At 43.3% G+C, this 17,743-nt stretch overlaps 1 protein-coding gene across 3 annotated transcripts in view; it reads right to left on the bottom strand.

The window, feature by feature from the left end:
• The window catches only part of PCDH15 (protocadherin related 15), a 637,262-nt gene that overhangs the window by 459,755 nt on the left and 159,764 nt on the right, over positions 1 to 17,743 (bottom strand). For all 3 annotated transcript variants that reach the window (XM_059851092.1, XM_059851093.1, XM_059851091.1), the window contains exon 5: positions 10,119 to 10,196. The gene's annotated coding sequence lies outside the window, so the exon portion shown is untranslated. The remainder of the gene's footprint in view (positions 1 to 10,118; positions 10,197 to 17,743) is intronic.

The raw sequence follows: 17,743 nt of genomic DNA, 5'->3' as shown, positions 1-17,743 counted from the left end.
ACCTCCAGGGATGGGCACTCCACTTGTCTAATTAACAGACTAGCCTGATAACTTTATATTACAAAGTTGGTCTGTTATTTTTCAATGTCTACACTGAAACAAAACATCCTCAGTGGCAGAAGCTCCCTTTCCCACCTGACCCCAGAGTTTCAGCCTCAAGGGGGCAATGAGTTCTCTCTTTAAAAATAGACTCACATACACAGTCCTTGATTTGTTAACCAAGACAATTTGGGAAAACTCATACAAAACATGAACATATTCCATTCCTTGACCATTTCTTCTCTACCAGATCACAGCCTAGAGGGTTTCTTTAGGAAAACTGTGCAGTAGGAGGAAGGAGTTCCCTGCCTTTAGTGCCCTGATTCTGCCCCAAAATGCCACTCATGAGCTATAGATGTGTCTATCTCCATTTCACCTCTTGGAAACCTGCAGGAAGTAGTTGACACTCAGACATATTTCTGCTTCTTTCTGGCAGTCATCTGTGGTTTTTTCAGGTGTTCTGCTGCACTTTCATTTCATCCCTTAATAGAGTATCAAACCCCTGCCTGTTTAAGAGCATTTGGCAAGGAACTCTCTACCCACACACTGATAGAAGTTACTTGAACATCCCTGCCCACATGTTTCAATAGAAAACACCTTGGGGTTAAAAGACTTTAAGTTGCATTGGTAGCATTTAGAGAAAAATAAAATTGCTAGCTAGGTATCAGGTATTTCTTCCCTTTCTGCCCAGTTTTAGGTGGTTAAATATTGGAGTTGAATGTTTTGACCACAGGCAAATCAATGAATCAAGGCAATGCTGGTAACCTAATTACCAGCACTGCATTTCTTTCTTTTGGAATGGATTTTGTCTGTTTTCATTATTTCCATTATTTCATACTTGCTTCAGTCTCTGTGCTCGTACACCACCACATGCTTGCTCTTCTTCTCCCTGCTATCACAATTTTAATATAATGTACAGGATATAATATAATATATGTGACATAATCTATGGATGTACACCATTACTTCTCTCTGAATTAATTTTTTCCCGATCTTGGGAAGTGTAAATCCAATTGCTGCCAGGTTTAACAGGATGAGAGTTGAGATTTACTGGGTTCTGAACCACAGCCTGGTGTTAAACATGACCATGGACTGCTGCTGAATAGTTTTTTTTAAATAATCTTTCCAACCTCTATCTCTTCTGAGGAGCTACTTGCCTGCCACAAAAGATAATGTGTAATTTGATTAAAGATGGATATTTCTCCTCCAGAGCACAAGTAGATAATCTACTTTAAAGTAGTTTGAGCTTTCATGATTCATCCTGGTGAATGCCCCCACATAAGGACAGCTGCAGTGACCACAGGCAATGAAAAGAAATATTTAAATAGAAAACATTCCAGTTGGAAGGGAAGCAGCAGCCTCAGAAGACATGAGTGCAGCAAGGTCTTTCTTTTTCTGCTATGCTGTCTTCACCCTTTTGTTAGGAAGAAGACTGAGAGTGATCCATTTAGGCTGGGCTTTGCCTCAGCTTTGTGTCTGCAGTGCAAGGGGAGGAAAGAAATGCAAACAGAACACATGGCAGCTGTAAAATCCCCTGAAGTGCTGCCACAGGCATGCAATCATTAAATCAACAAGGCTGGAAAAGACCTCCAAGATCATCCAGTCCAGCCTTCCACCAAATCCCACCATGGCCACTAAACCACACCAGAAAAAGCCCCATCCTCTCATTTTTTTTAAATTTTCCAGGATGGTGACTCCAGGACTGCCCTGGGCAGCCCATTCCAATGCTTGACACATGAAGCATTGGGTCACTGGTTAAACTCAGGGGAAGCTGAACTTGAAATATGAAGAAAATTCATCATATGGAAAAAAAAAAAAATCATCCACCAAAATGAGCAACTTAATGAAAAATAAAGTATGACTAACAACTTCTCAAGGAACATATTAGCACTGACTGGAATGGCAATCAGCCCTCTTCAACACTAATTTTGAATAGATAACATTAATTTATAAATAAGCAGTTTTAGCATTACATCCAATATCCCTCTTGCTCAGCACACAGCAATTAGAGCCCTTGAGAAATCACGCTCCTAAAAACATTGCTTTGCTTGGCACAATCAGTTGGCTGCCTGAGAAACTGAAGGAAAAGCTTCCTCACCCAATATTTCCAGTGGCCTGATCACTGGGATCATCTGGGAGCTGTACAGATTCAGTAGCTGCTCAGGATTTACACTGCTATTTGTAACTTTTCCTTGTCTGGCTGTGGAAATCAGTCTAGCACCAGCAGAGCCACCCAGACACACAGCAAATCTCCTGGGAGATGAAGAAATTAACCCAAATTAAACCTGACAAGTTCATGCCATGGCTTCCAGAATTCCAGAGTCATCCAGGCTGGGGGAGACTTTCAAAACCATCAGCTGCTCCCCAGCACCACCAGCATCACCTCTAAACCAGTTCCCAAGGGCCACAGCCAGAAAACTTCTGAACTCTTCCAGATGTGGTAACTCCACCACCTTCCTGGGCAACTCATTCCAGTGCCTGACCACTCCCTTCCAGTGGGTTTCTTGGTGATAATTCACGTGTGGGAAATTTTAGAAGGAATTCGAGATGGGACCTCTGAATTGTTTTTGATGATGTGATTTATTTTCCATATCTTCTCCATAGGCAGGAAGGGTGAATTAGGCTCCCATTGTTACAGCATGGCTCAGAAGGTCACAAGGCCCTTAGTTACAAGACCTTTTAAGGATTTATTAACCAATAAAACACTGCCAACAAGGATATTTATGCTTTTGACCCAATCCTTAAATATTTCATCTTATGGACCCATGTTACAGTGTAAGCTTTCTTAGCCAATCATGGTATGACACACAGACCTGCAGTACTGCATTCTAAATCCTTGTTTACCTCTGAAATTTTTTTTTTCCTAAATCTTACTCTAAAACTCTCAACTTTCCTTTACTCAGCCTAACCTGTCTCTGCTTTATACTATAAATCCACATTCTCACTTCTAGCACCTAGGTCTGGGAGCCTTTTGCAAGGTCTCAGATCAAATCCTGTGTTTAATTCTAAGCTTTGGCTTCCAGGCCCAAAGTTCTGAGAGTTCCCTGCATTTTGGATTCTAACATTTTCCCCCCAATATCTGATTTGAACCTCCCCTGGTGTCACAATGCTGCAGGACTGTTGGGGATGAGGTGCCTGTCTCCAGCCCTGACATCACAGACGTGGAAATCAGTAAACCTCAAGCTGAGGCAATGCAGAAAATTCCACATCAGGCATAGAAAAAGTTAGGTTTCTTTTTATCCCTTATAAAAACTGGGACTAAATTAAGTTTTAACTTAAGTCTTCTCTAAGATACCATGGCAGGGGGTCCGAGGGTGTATGTGCTCAGTCAATATTTAAACCCTCCATGCAAAATATATTAGGCAAATATATTTAATGACATGAATGCTATATACACATACATATTTAATACATAAATTTAGACAAACTTAAGAGATTTTTGAAGTTCAAAACAGACAAAATCTGCATCTAATTTGGAGACAACCCTCAACAGACTGATTCATAGTTTGAAACCATGTCTTTGTAACCTTGAAATGATCAGAAACATTCATTAGGGACAAGATATATATATATATATATATATATAATTTTATTAAATAGGTTTGATAACACAAATCTGTTGGTTTAAAAAAAAGAGATGGAAAAGTGTATCTGCTACTCCATGGCACCAGTCTGTGACTGTGTGGGCAGAGCTGTCTATGCAGCAATGCCCCCCAAACCCAAGCAAACTGCACAGCCTGTTTCTCCAACTGGAGATATACACCCTCCTTCACCCCCATTTTACAGAGAGAAGGAGCTGTGACTTCAAAAATGAGATCTGTATCCACAAGCCTGTTTTGAGCATAAATTATTCCACTGTGGCATATGGAATGCTTGGCAATATTTACCTCTGACTCACCAGCTATGCTCTGGTAAGATGGAACACTAGACTAGAAACACAGAATCCTGGAATGGACTGGAAGGACCTGAAAAATCTCCTATTCCACTGCCCTGCCAGGAGCAGGGATGCCACTGTCTAGAACAGGTTGCTCAGGGCCCCATCCAACCTGTCCTTGGAAGAAAACTCAAGTAAAATTCAGGAATTATTAAGATGCAAAGGTGCCAATACCCCAAAAGGTGGAATCTTCTCTGCATTGAAGGAACACGAAAACACATTTCAGGATTTTACTACTGAGCCCACGTCTGGAACTATTTTTGGCTTTTAAAAACACATTATTTGTTTTCAGCTGTGAAAACCAAACTCCTCATTACCACAGAAGCCCTGCTGGAGAGTCAAGAATCAGGGAGGTTGGAAAATCCCTCCCTGTGGGCACAATGCCCACCTTGTGCCCAGCCCAGAGCACTGAGTGCCACCTCCAGCCCTTCCTGGGACACCTGCAGGGATGGGCACTGCAAAGCTCCCTGGGCAGCCCCTGCCAAGGCCTGAGCACCCTTTCCATGCAGAAATTCCTGCTGCTGTCCAAGCTGAGCCTCCCCTGGCCCAGCCTGAGGCCCTTTCCCCTTGTCCTGTCCCTGTTCCCTGGCAGCACAGCCCGACCCCCCTGGCTGTCCCCTCCTGGCAGGGAGTTGTGCAGAGCCACAAGGTCCCCCCTGAGCCTCCTTTGCTCCAGGCTGAGCCCCTTTCCCAGCTCCCTCAGCCCCTCCTGGGGCTCCAGCCCCTTCCCCAGCTCCCTTCCCTGCCCTGGACACGCTCCAGCCCCTCTCCAGGTCCTTCCTGGATTGGGGACCAGAACTGGACACAGCCCTGGAGGTCCCTGAGCAGGGCCCTGCCCAGGGTCTTTGACCACTCCATGGTGGCAGAGCCCAAGGACATTGACCTCCTAGGTTCACAATCAAGTTCCCCACACAAATTTTCTCCAAGAACAGGCAAATGATCCTGGGGAAGCTTTGAGCCATCCACCCCTTCTGACCCAAAACATCACTGGGGCAAACAGAGCCCCTTCCCTTCCTGCACACCTCTGAGAGTCTGCTTTGGAAGTGTAAACAGCTCCAAAACCACTCCATGGACACAGATATAATGGGATTTGGATGGTGCAGCTGCAGAAAGGCTGTTCTGGGTGGCTGAAGGAAAACCTAACTCCCCCCTTGCTTACAGCAGGTAGCAAGGGGCCCCTGCTGGCTCACACTGCCTCCTAGATGAACTGAAATGGTGACAGCATCACTGAACAGACACCTGACCCACCCTACATATTTCTGCCAGGAAATCTGTCAGTACAGGATGGGAAACCAGCCTCTCTTTGCAATCCTCCAGGCACAAATGCACCCCCGGTGAGTGCAGAACCCTTCTGCTGCTTCAGCCTGGGCTTCAAAGATCTCCTGTGATGACACAAACACTACAGATCCTGGATTTCTGTCTGTTCCAGGGTGCTGTGCCATAACACAAAGAAAATTCATTCTTTTTCAGAGCAAAGTGAACACAGGAATATGAGTAATTAATGCAATTTTACCAGAGATGGAAAGGGCTCAGAATTAAAGGCGCGTCTGGGAGGGGGATTTAGGCAGAAAAACTGCACAGATATCACTGCTGGTGTACATCCTGCACTTCCCACCTGTGAGCAGCTAGGAAAGAACATTGCACAAGGCTAGCATTCCTGCAGGAGGCTGTTTTGTCTGCCCAAAGCTGCTCAGCAGAACACTTCCCCTCAGCTACACGCCTCTCTGACCAATGCACCCATCTGGCCCCCTCCACCAGGACAAAACTTGATGATAAACACCCCCCTCTGACAGCAGTGAGTCCCTGAAGGCACAGAAATGCTGCTCCACTCAGGAAATAGCAAATAAATGAACAGTCCTAGGGTTGAGAGAGCCAGGGTTGGTCTTTGAAAGTGGCTACTACATGGAATTTCCATGCTCCTTCCTCTTGGAAGGGGACAACTGAGTATCACACCACCATCTTATTTCTTTAGATATTTCCCTGAATAAAGAATATGAGCAAACAAGACTGCTCTGCTCATTACTTCCAAACATCTTCCCTGGAAACAACCCAACATCAAAATATTTATCATCACACTCCCAGCATCTAAAAACTTGTGTTTGTCTGGCTGTTTGTGGCTCTGGGGCGCCCTTCTCCTGAGGTTTCTGCTGCCTCTAGACACAGCCAGCAGCACCCAAATGTCCTTTTTTGTCTCTAATGGCACCACAGTGCCCAGGTGCTGATCCCCTGTAGCTGTGACACAATGACTTTTCTTTTTTTCAAGGTATTCACAATTATACAGATTGCTTGTTCCTTTTTTTTTTGGCATTCATTTTAAAGCCCAAAGTGTTTCATCTGCCCTCCCTTCCTGTACCTCAGGACCTCTCGTTGCTTCTCATGCTTTTAGCAATTATTTTAACAATTCTTTTTCCCGGGGTTGTCCCCATGAGGAGGCAGCTGGGAATTCTCCCCAAGCTTTGCCCACCTCCCCAGCTCTCTCTTGGATTCCTCCTCACCTCATGCTCCTGATGATCCTCTTCAAACCACAGCCCACCACTGCCCTCAATCCCACCAGCAAACAGCCCTCAGAGGAAAGTTGTGTTGTTTGAGCCACTCAAACCTTCCAGCTGACAGGAATTATCCTCTCCCAGCTCAGGAAACTTTGTGGGATGAGCACAGCAGTCCTGAAACCTCAGCACTTCATACTGAGCTGAATAAATGTGAATGGTTAACACTGAGCTAACAGAAAAAATCTCCCAATGCAAATGAAACCAAATAACCCAAACTCCTGCCTGCACCCCACACTTCCAAATAACCAAAACTCCTACATCAAACAGCACAAGCTCCCACATCCCACCCTTCCTTGTGTGATCCCAGGTCAGGGACTGGAAGTATCCATGACAGAGAGTCCACCTGATCCACATCAGCTCCTCATTTTCATTTCAACCTGGGAAACTGAGAGCTCTGATCACAATGTCCACATGTGTCAAAATTCATTTCCATATCCCACAAACTGTCTTTAAAACCATCATGCTGCAGAAGAAATGCCAGGAGAATTTGATGTTCAGAATATTCCCATTGATTTATTAATGCAAAAGGTGAAATCAATTCTCACCATCATGATTTTAGTTTTGCTGGGAAAACTAATTGAAAATATGGGCCAGGTTTGTGCATTTATTTATCTACATGTTAAACACATCAGCTCAATGGCATCCTCCTTTGAAGTGGGGAATTGTGATACAGTGGTTTCAAGAGAGATTTTAGGGCACAGACTGCAGTTTGCCTGGGCCTCCACAGATGGTCTGGAATGCAAATGCAAGGGAAAACCTGACAGGAAACAAACATGCCACTGTGTTCCTCAAATGTAGCTGCCCCTTAATGTATTAATACAAAAGAGAATCTATTAATCATAGAATTACAGTCCCAGAATGGATTGGGTTGGAAGATAGTCCCTTGAATTTTTATGGTATTTTTTTTTCTTGTTCATCAATAAAGACTGATCATCTGAGTTTCTATTCCATCAAAACCTGCCATTTTTAAATTTTAATTTTAAGAACATTTTGGGCATCACTGAGGAACTCACTTCACTGAGAAGGCATTGGCAGATCCCTTCAAGGTCTGGCTGACTTTGGGGGGTCAGCACAGCACTTTGGGACACAGGCAAGCAGAGCACCTGTGTCCATGTCAGGAGAAGACAAAGTCCCACAGGACACTTGAAAGATTGGAATGCTAATAATTCTCATGCTGAGTTTATTCAGAGCCTTGACTGAAAATATCATTTCAGATAACCATAAAGAAATCAGACACCTCAATGACATCATCATCATCATCCCTGCCACTGTCACCACACCCCCACAAGGGTTAAATGATTTTTGAGATCATTCCAGCCCCAAATGAGCTCAAGCTTGGCACGTACAAGATTAGAGGGGAGAAAAAAGGCCACTCTAAATTATGCTCAGCAATGACACATTGCAGTTTCAGAAACTCAGGAACATAAATCAATATTAAGTTTCTGAGCTCTCTTGACAAGAAAAACCATCATATAATTACAGAATCAAATGAGAGACATGCCCACGTTGTAAGTATTTGTAAGCAAGTTGATATCAGTCATACTTTAGAAACAAATATCTCATTTACAAGCCAATTTGAGCAATATAAGCTGCCAAATTGAGCCTGAAGCCTGAAACCCAAAGTCTGCAGGAAGAAGCCAGTCCTCTAATTTCCTGCATGACTGGAGACACAAAAGTAAGAACAAAGTGTCATTCTATTAAGGCTCAGAAAACATGCTTTTGGAACTCAGGTGGGGTTTAATTCCTTGGCTTCCAGACTTTTAGGAACAAACTCTTGCTTAAAGCAGCTCAGTGCTGAGGCTTAATGGGCTGAAGGCAATCTGTGTTAATGCAGTCCACTCTGGAGTGGAGTGGATTTGCTCCTCTCTGTGCATTTAGCTTGGAAATAATAGCCAATATTTCTTTCTTCACCTTATTATTAGTAACTGTGGGGATGAGAAATTATTGATCCATCTAAGCTGTCATCTTGTTTAAACTTCACACTACTCGTGTGCTCTAGGGACTTTTGCTGTTTGTCCTAAATTAAATAATTGTTAGAAACTCAAAGGGATGAAACTGTTCCTCCCCTAATTATGCATTTCATGCCTTGCTAAACTCCTTAACAAAATTGAGTCAGTGGTTTGTGGCTGACAGGGCATTATTTGTGGGGAAAATCAGCCCACACTTGAGTGGCTAAATTGACAAACAACCAAGCTGAAACCTCCTGATTTCAATAGCAACCGATTATCTTGAACTGATCTTTGAAAGTGGCTACTACATGGAATTTCCACGCTCCTTCCTCTTGGAAGGGGACAACTGAGTATCACACCATCATCTTATTTCTTTAGATATTTCCCTGAATAAAGAATATGAGCAAACAAGACTGCTCTGCTCATTACTTCCAAACATCTTCCCTGGGAAACAACCCAACATCAAAATATTTTATCATCACACTCCCAGCATCTAAAAACTTGTGTTTGTCTGGCTGTTTGTGGCTCTGGGGTGCCCTTCTCCTGAGGTTTCTGCTGCCTCTAGACACAGCCAGCAGCACACAAATGTCCTTTTGTGTCTCTAATGGCACCACAGTGCCCAGGTGCTGAGCCCCTGGAGCTGTGACACAATGACTTTTCCTTTTTCAAGGTATTCACAATTATACAGATTGCTTGTTCCTTTTTTTTGGCATTCATTTTAAAGCCCAAAGTGTTTCATCTGCCCTCCCTTCCTGTACCTCAGGACCTCTCGTTGCTTCTCATGCTTTTAGCAATTATTTTAACAATTATTCTTTTTTTTCCCACACTAAATATGGTATAATATGAGATATGAATTCACAGGAGGCTGCATTTACCTGGTTAATCCTCAGCTTTAAAGAGGAATACAAGCAAATATGTGAACCAAAAAGAAACACGTTCAGGTTTCCAGCTGTGACAGCAGCAGATCAATGTTTGCTGTGCCATCTTGACTCAAGTGTCTTTTCTATGATCATTTCTCCAATTTATATTCATTACAGAACACCTGCCAGATCTGTTACCCAAATTATTTGGTGTCCCTGTTGTATCCCCCAATGTGTGAAACCACCCCTTGTGCAATCAAAGCTCAAGTCTGCTTTGAGAATCACCACATAAAAAAAGATTGATTTTCATCTTGGAAATGTCAGACTTCTGCCTATAATGCTCAGCTACATTTTTCAGGAGCAGTAAAGTTCAAAAAAGAGCCCCAGCCCTGACACATCTCCGACACATCATGATGGATGTGACAGTTCTGCTGCTTTACTGCCAGAAACGTCCTGCTACAGAATGAGGCAATCAATGAAGAATAATAAATCTATCCCAGACCCCAGAACTATTTTTTGTACATGCAGAACAGCAGAAATGACACATTAGTTATACCTCTGGAGGTAATAAACCATCACACCTTCTTTACTGTTACACAATTCCAGTTAAACAATTTAATCTTCACCTGTTTTATCTGTTCAACACTTCACCATCAAAACTCCCAATATGCATTTTCAGATTATTAATGGAGTGAATTAAAAATAAAAATTAAAAAAAAAAAAAGGGAAAAGAGAGAGGGAGAGAATTGAAGACACACTTTCCAGTTAAAAGAAGAAGTTTTCTTACCATTTTTTCTGGTCCCTCTGTCAGCCAGGAGAACAACTGCTGCTCCAAAGGAATGTGCTGAATTACGTTCCCTTCATCCTGGAACACATTGCTCCTGATTAATACTGACTCAGAAATTTTACCTTGAGTGCACAGCACAAATACATTTCATTTCCCTTTTTTTGAGAAGTGCTGGGTTTGAGATAAATTACAGCAAGTTTGGAAAAGTTAATTTGACGTGCATAAATCAAGGCTTGGCAGAGAAAGGATTGGCTTGATTTATAACTAATGCCTTTGAGTGTATTCTCCTACCTATCCTTCAAGTAACAGCCTTGATTTCAGCAAGAGGGAATATACTTCAAAGGAAGTATTTTCTGAGGTCATTTGACCACACCACCAACAAAACAAGCCCAGCTGTGCCAAGCACGGTGATTTAAAATACATGAGTTCATTTATGATTTTCACTGCACAGGCACAATAAATTTGAAAACTGTTGCAGGACTAGATTGATGGTTCCTTGTGCTTGTGTATGATTTCCAAAATACATCCATGGATCACTGTCATAATTCTATTTCTCCCATTATTCTATACATTCATAAGCACACAGACAATATTTAATGCTGTACTGAGTTTGGATGAGGCAAAGTACACACCTCAAGCAGGTATGTGACTAAAGCTCTCTGAAACTGAGAATTAGGAGGAATTCCAGGGCCAAAATAACTTCTCTTTATTAATTTGGCTTTCCCTAGGCTTTTTCCTGGGCTTTTCCTAGTTTTAAAGGCAGGAACATCCTGATGCTCTCCCTCTCTCACCCCCTGAAGGGCACTGGCTGCATTTATAACCAGGCTGAGGAAGGAACAAGAAGCAAAGTTTCTTTTGCTTTTGCACAAACCTTAAATAAGTTCCTAAACCTGTAGGTCAGGCTCTGCCCCAGAGCAGCAGGGACCTGGCTGTGAGGAAATACTCAAGGTAGGAAATGAGTTTTGATGACACCAAAATCCCTCCTGACGACTCCTTTGCTCCTGAGGAGTCCCCATGAAATGTTAGAGGCAGAAAATGAGAACAAAAAGCAGATTTCAGCATGCCTGTGCTGGGACACAAAGCAATCTCACCCCACCAAAGAAAAGAGAATTTATTTTTGTGTGTGTGGCCTCGTTGTCCTTGAAATCCCCATGTCAGACACAGCTTCACTCTCCTGCTCGTGGGAAGGGCAGGGAGGGAAGGAATTCTCCCAGTGCACACAGGGAAGCCACAGCAGGATCAGGAGCTGCTGGCCATGGCTGATGGGACGTTCCCATGACAATCCCTCTCATCTGTGCATCTCAGAGCTATTTCCAGCAAGCATGTTTTGGTTTTGGTCCAAGTGAAAACAACAATGCATTTCCTGAGGAAATCAAAATTAGCAGGAGCAGTGCAGCACTGCTTTGTAGCTGCTTCTGACAATTAATAAATTAATATTATGTGGTGAGGGAAGAGGCAGAAAATAACTCAAATGGTTATTTCCCTTGGAGCTGGATGATGATTTTTTAGAGTATTTTCTCTGAGATCAGTGAAATGCTCTGAAAATACTTTGTAGGTAACAGTTCATTTAAAAACGAAGCAATAGCTCTAAAATAAGGTAAGATTTTGATTTTTTTATTTCCCTAGGAGCTAAAATAACATTTGGAGTGTTCTTTAATTTTTTAATGATAGGAAAATATTTTGCATTAATATAATGAAGTCGCTCATTATACCCAAAGCTATTTTTAAATTCCCCATAACTGCCATAACAGTTCACCTAATCATCTCTAATTTTAATGCAATCCTTTTAATTCCTGATAGAAACCTAATTTTTTAAACAAATGTTAAATAAATAGCAAGTCTGGAATCGGTACAGCTCTTGCAGCATTGTGCCATTCCCAACCACATGAAAACACTCTGTAATCCAAAATTATTCATCTTCCATTGCCACTCCAGCTCAAAAACCTATAAAGGCTCACCAGATTAACTTTCAGCAACAAAAGATTTGAATACATTGTCTTGATTAGCCAAGACTCTCTAACTTCTTTCATGTATTAGCAGCTCAACTCAGATTTTTCAATTTGTTCATTGGTGTCCTTGACAGAAGGAAAAAAGGAAGGATTTTCTGGACAAGGAAAGGAGCAGGGTGGTCTCAGGTGAGGCAAGGGCTCTCAGAGATCAGAGAAATTCAAAATCAATCTTCCAGACCCTTCCTGACCTTCTTTGTGCTCCTAAACGAGCAGCAGGGATTTCATTCCAATCCAAAGGACCAGAACCCGAGGAGATTCCCCAAAATCTGATTTCCTGCACTAACAGGGACAGCAGAACAGCCTTCCCCAAGTTCCAGCTGAGGGATTTGTCTTTGATGGCTCCCTTCACACATCAGAGGGCTGCACCACCCCGTGCTGGTGGCAGCAGCAGGAAGGGAAGGTTGGTGCCCTCACCCACTGAAAGCTTTGGCTTGGTACAGCAGAGAGCAGCTCTTCCCTCTGGCATCCAATATTCCAGTGGCACAGCAAGGGAGCCAGGCAGAGGGGATGGTCAAACCTCCCTGATTCACTGGCTTTGAAACTCTCAGCCTGCCTGACAGATTTTATTTTCTGTGTACCCTGATTTAAAGTTAAGAAAAGCCCCTCAAGTATATCTGAAGTGAATGAAAGGATTGTTTGGTTGTTTATTTTGGCAGGTTAGAGAATTCCTGTCTGGAATCACAGGATCCTGGGTTACCAGGGACCCATGAGGATCCAGTCCCACTCCTGACTCAAGCCTTTCCAAAAGCATCTGCTCTCCTTCAGGGCTTTTCATGTCCAGCCCATAGAAAGGATAAATATTGCAATATTGCCCTTTTTAGGGTGATTGTCTCTTTTAAATCAGTGCAAGGGCAACAGCATGGGCAGAAGTTTAATCAGCATCCTCCCTCAGCTCCTCTCACTGAATTTTGCTGATTGTGATTCTAAATGCTGCTGAGACTCAGCTCCTAAAAATGTGTCATAACAACTCCAGCAGCACTGACACTCTGACCTTCAACTCTAATTAATTTTAACAGACATGGCTGTGTTTTGAAAAACTAAAAAAAATAAAGATCTGCCCTGCTCTTTTCTAAAACAAATAAAAAGGTAAGAGTCAACCTGCTGAATACACATAATGAGATTCACAACCAAAATAAACTTATTAAAATGGCTTCTCCTTATTGTGCTTTAAGAAAGGGGTTTTGTCCACAGGCACAAAAAACAGACCACAAAAAACCAAACCAAAACTCACCAGAACATTGCTACACTAAGGCTACATTTAAAAGAACAGTTTCAACTAAAAGCAAACAAGATCTAGATAAGTTTCATGCAATTTTCACATTTGTAGTGACTTTTAACTGTATAATAAAAGGAACATTTTTTGCTAAACCTTTCTGAGATCTCACACTGCAGGTAGTGAGGGAACCTCAGGATCACCTTTCCTAATAAAGGCACTGTAGAGTCACCTAAGTCATGTTGAAAACAAAATTAGTCACTCAATTAATTCAAGACCATAAATAATGATTTTTATTCCTAATGAGATAAAAATATAGTCTATTCTATGTCTTTATAGCTACAAATAATAACATTAAGGCCTTGTAGGAAATAAAATAGATTCAGAATTAATCCAGAGTCACTCAGTGACTTTACAGAGTTTAACACAGAGGTTTTCTTTTCACTTTTCTGTAGTGTCTACTTAAACCAATGTGACTGTGAGAGACTTCAAATCAGTGAAAGACTAAAATCCCACAGACTCCTTTCATTGATCTCAGACTTGTGAAGAGCCTGTTGTTCAGAACAGCCCAGGAGAGGTGGAAATGTGAGAGGGGATGAGGCAGTGTGGCATTTCATAATAAAAATGTTTTCACTCCCCCGGAGATGAGGCATAAAAAAACCCCAATCCTTTTTACATCCTTTAAGCACAGTTTGCATGGCTCTCCCTTCCTCAAGAGAGAGAATCTATTCCTTGGATAGGAGAAACAAATCTGGGTTGTGCAAGGGCAGTGAGTGAAGAGCTCTCTCCATGAATATACACCTACTCAGACACGGAATAACCAGCTCCTGAGGCAGCAAATGAAATTCATCCCTTCAGCAGCTATGAAACACAGAGCACTAAATAATTCAGCTCCCAAACACTAATTACAGGATGTTGGCAGCAGGAACTGCCAGCCCTGAGGATGCAGAGATGACCCCAGGATGTGCTGATGTTCCCTCTGACCACCCTGCCCACTGGAAAATGAGCAGGGGCATGGCCATGATGAGGGGGCTTTATAAAGAATTCCCACTGTCCTCAGCCTGAAATGCTTGGGAGCCAAGACAATTTCCCAGAGCACATTGAAACCACCTGAGGAAACTGCTCCAGTCCCTGCCCAGGCAAGGATTTATGCTGTTGCTCCTAGCAGGTAAAAATCACCTGGAATTCCCACCCTATGTGAGGCAGGGCAGTGCCAGACAGAACCACCAGCTCTGCATCACAGCCAGCCCACTGCAGGGCTCCAAAGTAAATATTCCCAGAGCCCCAGAGCAGCTGGGGCTGGCAGGGCCTCTGGAGATCATCCAGTCTGATCCCCCTGCCAGGCAGGGGCACCTGGAGCAGGTGGCACAGGGACAGGTCCAGCTGGGTTTGGGATGTCTCCAGAGAGGGAAACTCTCCCCAGGCATCTGCTCCAGGGCTCTGCCACTCTCCATGGAAAGCTCTTCCTCATGCTGAGGTGGAACTTGTGATGTATGGCCACTGCTCCTCATCCTGTCACTGGCACCCTGAACAGAGCCTGGCACCCTCCTCTGCCAGCCCCTGGAGACGTCTGTGTGGATTGATGGGATCCCCCTCAGCCTTCCCTCCTCCAGACTGACCAGGGCCTGCTCCTGCAGCCTCTCCTCATCAGAGAGATGCTCCAGACCCCAAATCATCCTTGTGGCCTCTGCTGGACCCTCTCCAGCAGTTCCTCATCCTTCTTGGACTGCAGACCTGCAGCTGGACACAGCAGTCCAGATGTGCTTCACTGGGCAGGGCAGAGGGGCTGGATCCCTCCCTGACCTGCTGGCCATACCCTTCTGGATGTCCCCAGGACCCCACTGGCCCTCCAGGCCACCAGGACACCCTGTCCACTCATGGTCACCTTGTCTCTCACCAGCACCCCCAGGTCCTTCCCTGCAGAGCTGCTCCAGCTCCCCCCAGCCTGTGCTGGCACTGGGGGCTGCTCCTGCCCAGGTGCAGGACCTGCATTTCCCTGGATGAACCTCACCAGGTTTCTCTGCAGCCTCTCAAGGTCCCACTGAAGGTCAGCCCAGCCCCCAGGTGGATCCAGCAGTCCCCCCAGTTCTGTGCCAGCAGCAGCTCCCACCACTGGCACTGCCACACCAGGGTCTGATCCCATACCAAACAACATTCCCTGGCCTGGAATTCCATGTTCCCTCTGATCTTTCCATCACTTTTGCACCTCACTATGGTACTAACAGAGCCAGGGTACAGAGAGGTGCCAGGGACTGATTTTCTGCTGTCTTTCCTGGTGTTCCCTGTCCATATGATCAGGGGGTTTTGTCACCAGGACAAGGCCTGGTCACAGAGGGTGAGGAAAGCCCAAGAATCACCTGAGGATGGGGTGATCCTCACCTGAGGACCTTCTGAATGTTCTGGAAGGCAGACCCCAGGTGTGCTGGGGGCGTATTCCAGGAAAGGAAGGTCCCAAAGCTCCCATGTTTCCCTTTAGGTGCTGGTTCCAGCAATGCCATAAAAGTGGTGCCCACCATCTTCATCCTTTGCTCCTTTTCCATTTATCTCCCTGTGTTCAGACACGACACAATCAAAACACAAATGATGATGTACAAAATGGCCAGAAAAAATAAGTACAGCTGTCACTCTGGTGGACAAAAAATAACGTAGCACAGATAAGAAATGAGTCCAGCTGCAAAGCTGCATTATCAGAGCACCCCAAAAATGCTAAAGATCAAGTATTTGGTCTGCTTTTTAAAAACTACTGCAAGCCCAGGTATCTCATCAAGCCTTTCCAAAAGCATCTGCTTTCCTTCAGGGCTTTTCATGTCCAGCCCATAGAAAGGATAAATATTCCTTTAAGTGGCAATGATTTCTGAAAGATGAATTTTGCAGTGATTTATGCTTCAGGCAGTGTGTATAAAACCTGACAGAAAGCTCTAAACTGATGAGTGTTCCTGCATTGCTCTTGCACTGATTTAAAAGAAAAAAATCACCCTAAAAAGGGCAGTATTTGCTTGAGTTCTGGAAACAGAGTCCCACTCTTAAAGGATGGCAAGAGCTGAGGAATATCACTGATGTGGTGATAAAGATTTTCCTAGGAAGCCACAAAATTCCAGGGAAATGTATCCTGACATAAGAAATCTATCAGATGATCAGCTCTCCATGGCCAGCAGTACCTCTGGAACCAGTGTGTTCCATGGTTACCAATCAGAACATGGCAATAACCAGAACAGTTTTTTTGAGGATAAATGAAAGAAGTCAGTTTAGCCACCCCTGCTAAAGAGAGATAATTATATTATTCAAAGACAAATCAATGTATTTATAGGTTAATAAATTATGAAACTCAAAGACAAATCAATGTATTTATAGATTAATAACACTGGGCAAAATACCACAGGGCAAAACACTAAAAAAATATGAATTGAGGAAATAATTTAGTCTTTCTCTAATATCCCTTCCCCAAACCCTGAAAAATTTCTTCAACATGGTTTTTTTTCAGCATTAGTGGCACCTGCAGCCAAAGACAAGTAGGCAAATTAAGCACCTTGCAAAGGCTCAGCCACAGCAGCTTCTCTTCTCCCAGCTAATTAAAGGGTTTTCCTCTGAGCCTGAAGCTGTCTAATCATGGCAGAAGCATTCCCCCATCATTAGGGATGACTTGAATCAATCCTGCAGCAGGATGCAGACTCAGTTTCGTATTTGATTTTTAATTATAAGCTCTAGATACCAATTTCCCTAAGTTTTCAACACAAACATTAAAGAAAACCAAACACCATGACTGAGATTTCACAGTCTTTTGTTATTCATAAGTGGACTAAAACTGAGCAATTCTGCTTTCACAAAAACCAGGCATAATCCAAATGATTACAGAGCACAAATCCCTCCATGTCCAATATTGCTGATCAAACCAATGCAAGAATCAGGCCTGAGATAAGATCTCTGTATCATCCTGGCAGCTTTATTGTTATTGTTTTTTAACTCTTGGTAGAAATAGGGCCAAAAAAATCTTTCAAGAGATCTTTCATTTCCTTTCCATGCCTCACAAGAAACAGAATAAGTATATTGTGATTTAATGTGCTAAATTAGACAGCAGGTTTTAAAACACAGTGTTGGCTTATAGCAGCACAAAAGAGTAAGATGGTTTCTTGACCAGTTTTTTTCTGGGCATTGATTCTGGAATCCTTGGCTACTCCAGGAAAAAAAAACAAAACAACAAAAAACCCCCAAAACCAAACAACAACAACAAAAACCAAACCAAAAAACCTCCAAAAACAAACCAAAAAAACCCACCCAAAACTCAAAAAAAAACCCCAACAACAAAAGAAAACCAACCAAACAAAATATCCAAATGGTTGCAGGGCAGATTCCACTTTAAAAAATTCTAGTTTCTTCTTTGTTGTTCTGAATAAGGGCTGAGAGAG

The sequence above is a fragment of the Haemorhous mexicanus genome, chromosome 7 (assembly GCF_027477595.1).
Source record: "Haemorhous mexicanus isolate bHaeMex1 chromosome 7, bHaeMex1.pri, whole genome shotgun sequence".
NCBI lineage: Eukaryota > Metazoa > Chordata > Aves > Passeriformes > Fringillidae > Haemorhous > Haemorhous mexicanus.
The sequence above is the reverse complement of the archived record's forward strand: the minus strand, read 5'-3'. Positions and strand labels throughout refer to the sequence as shown.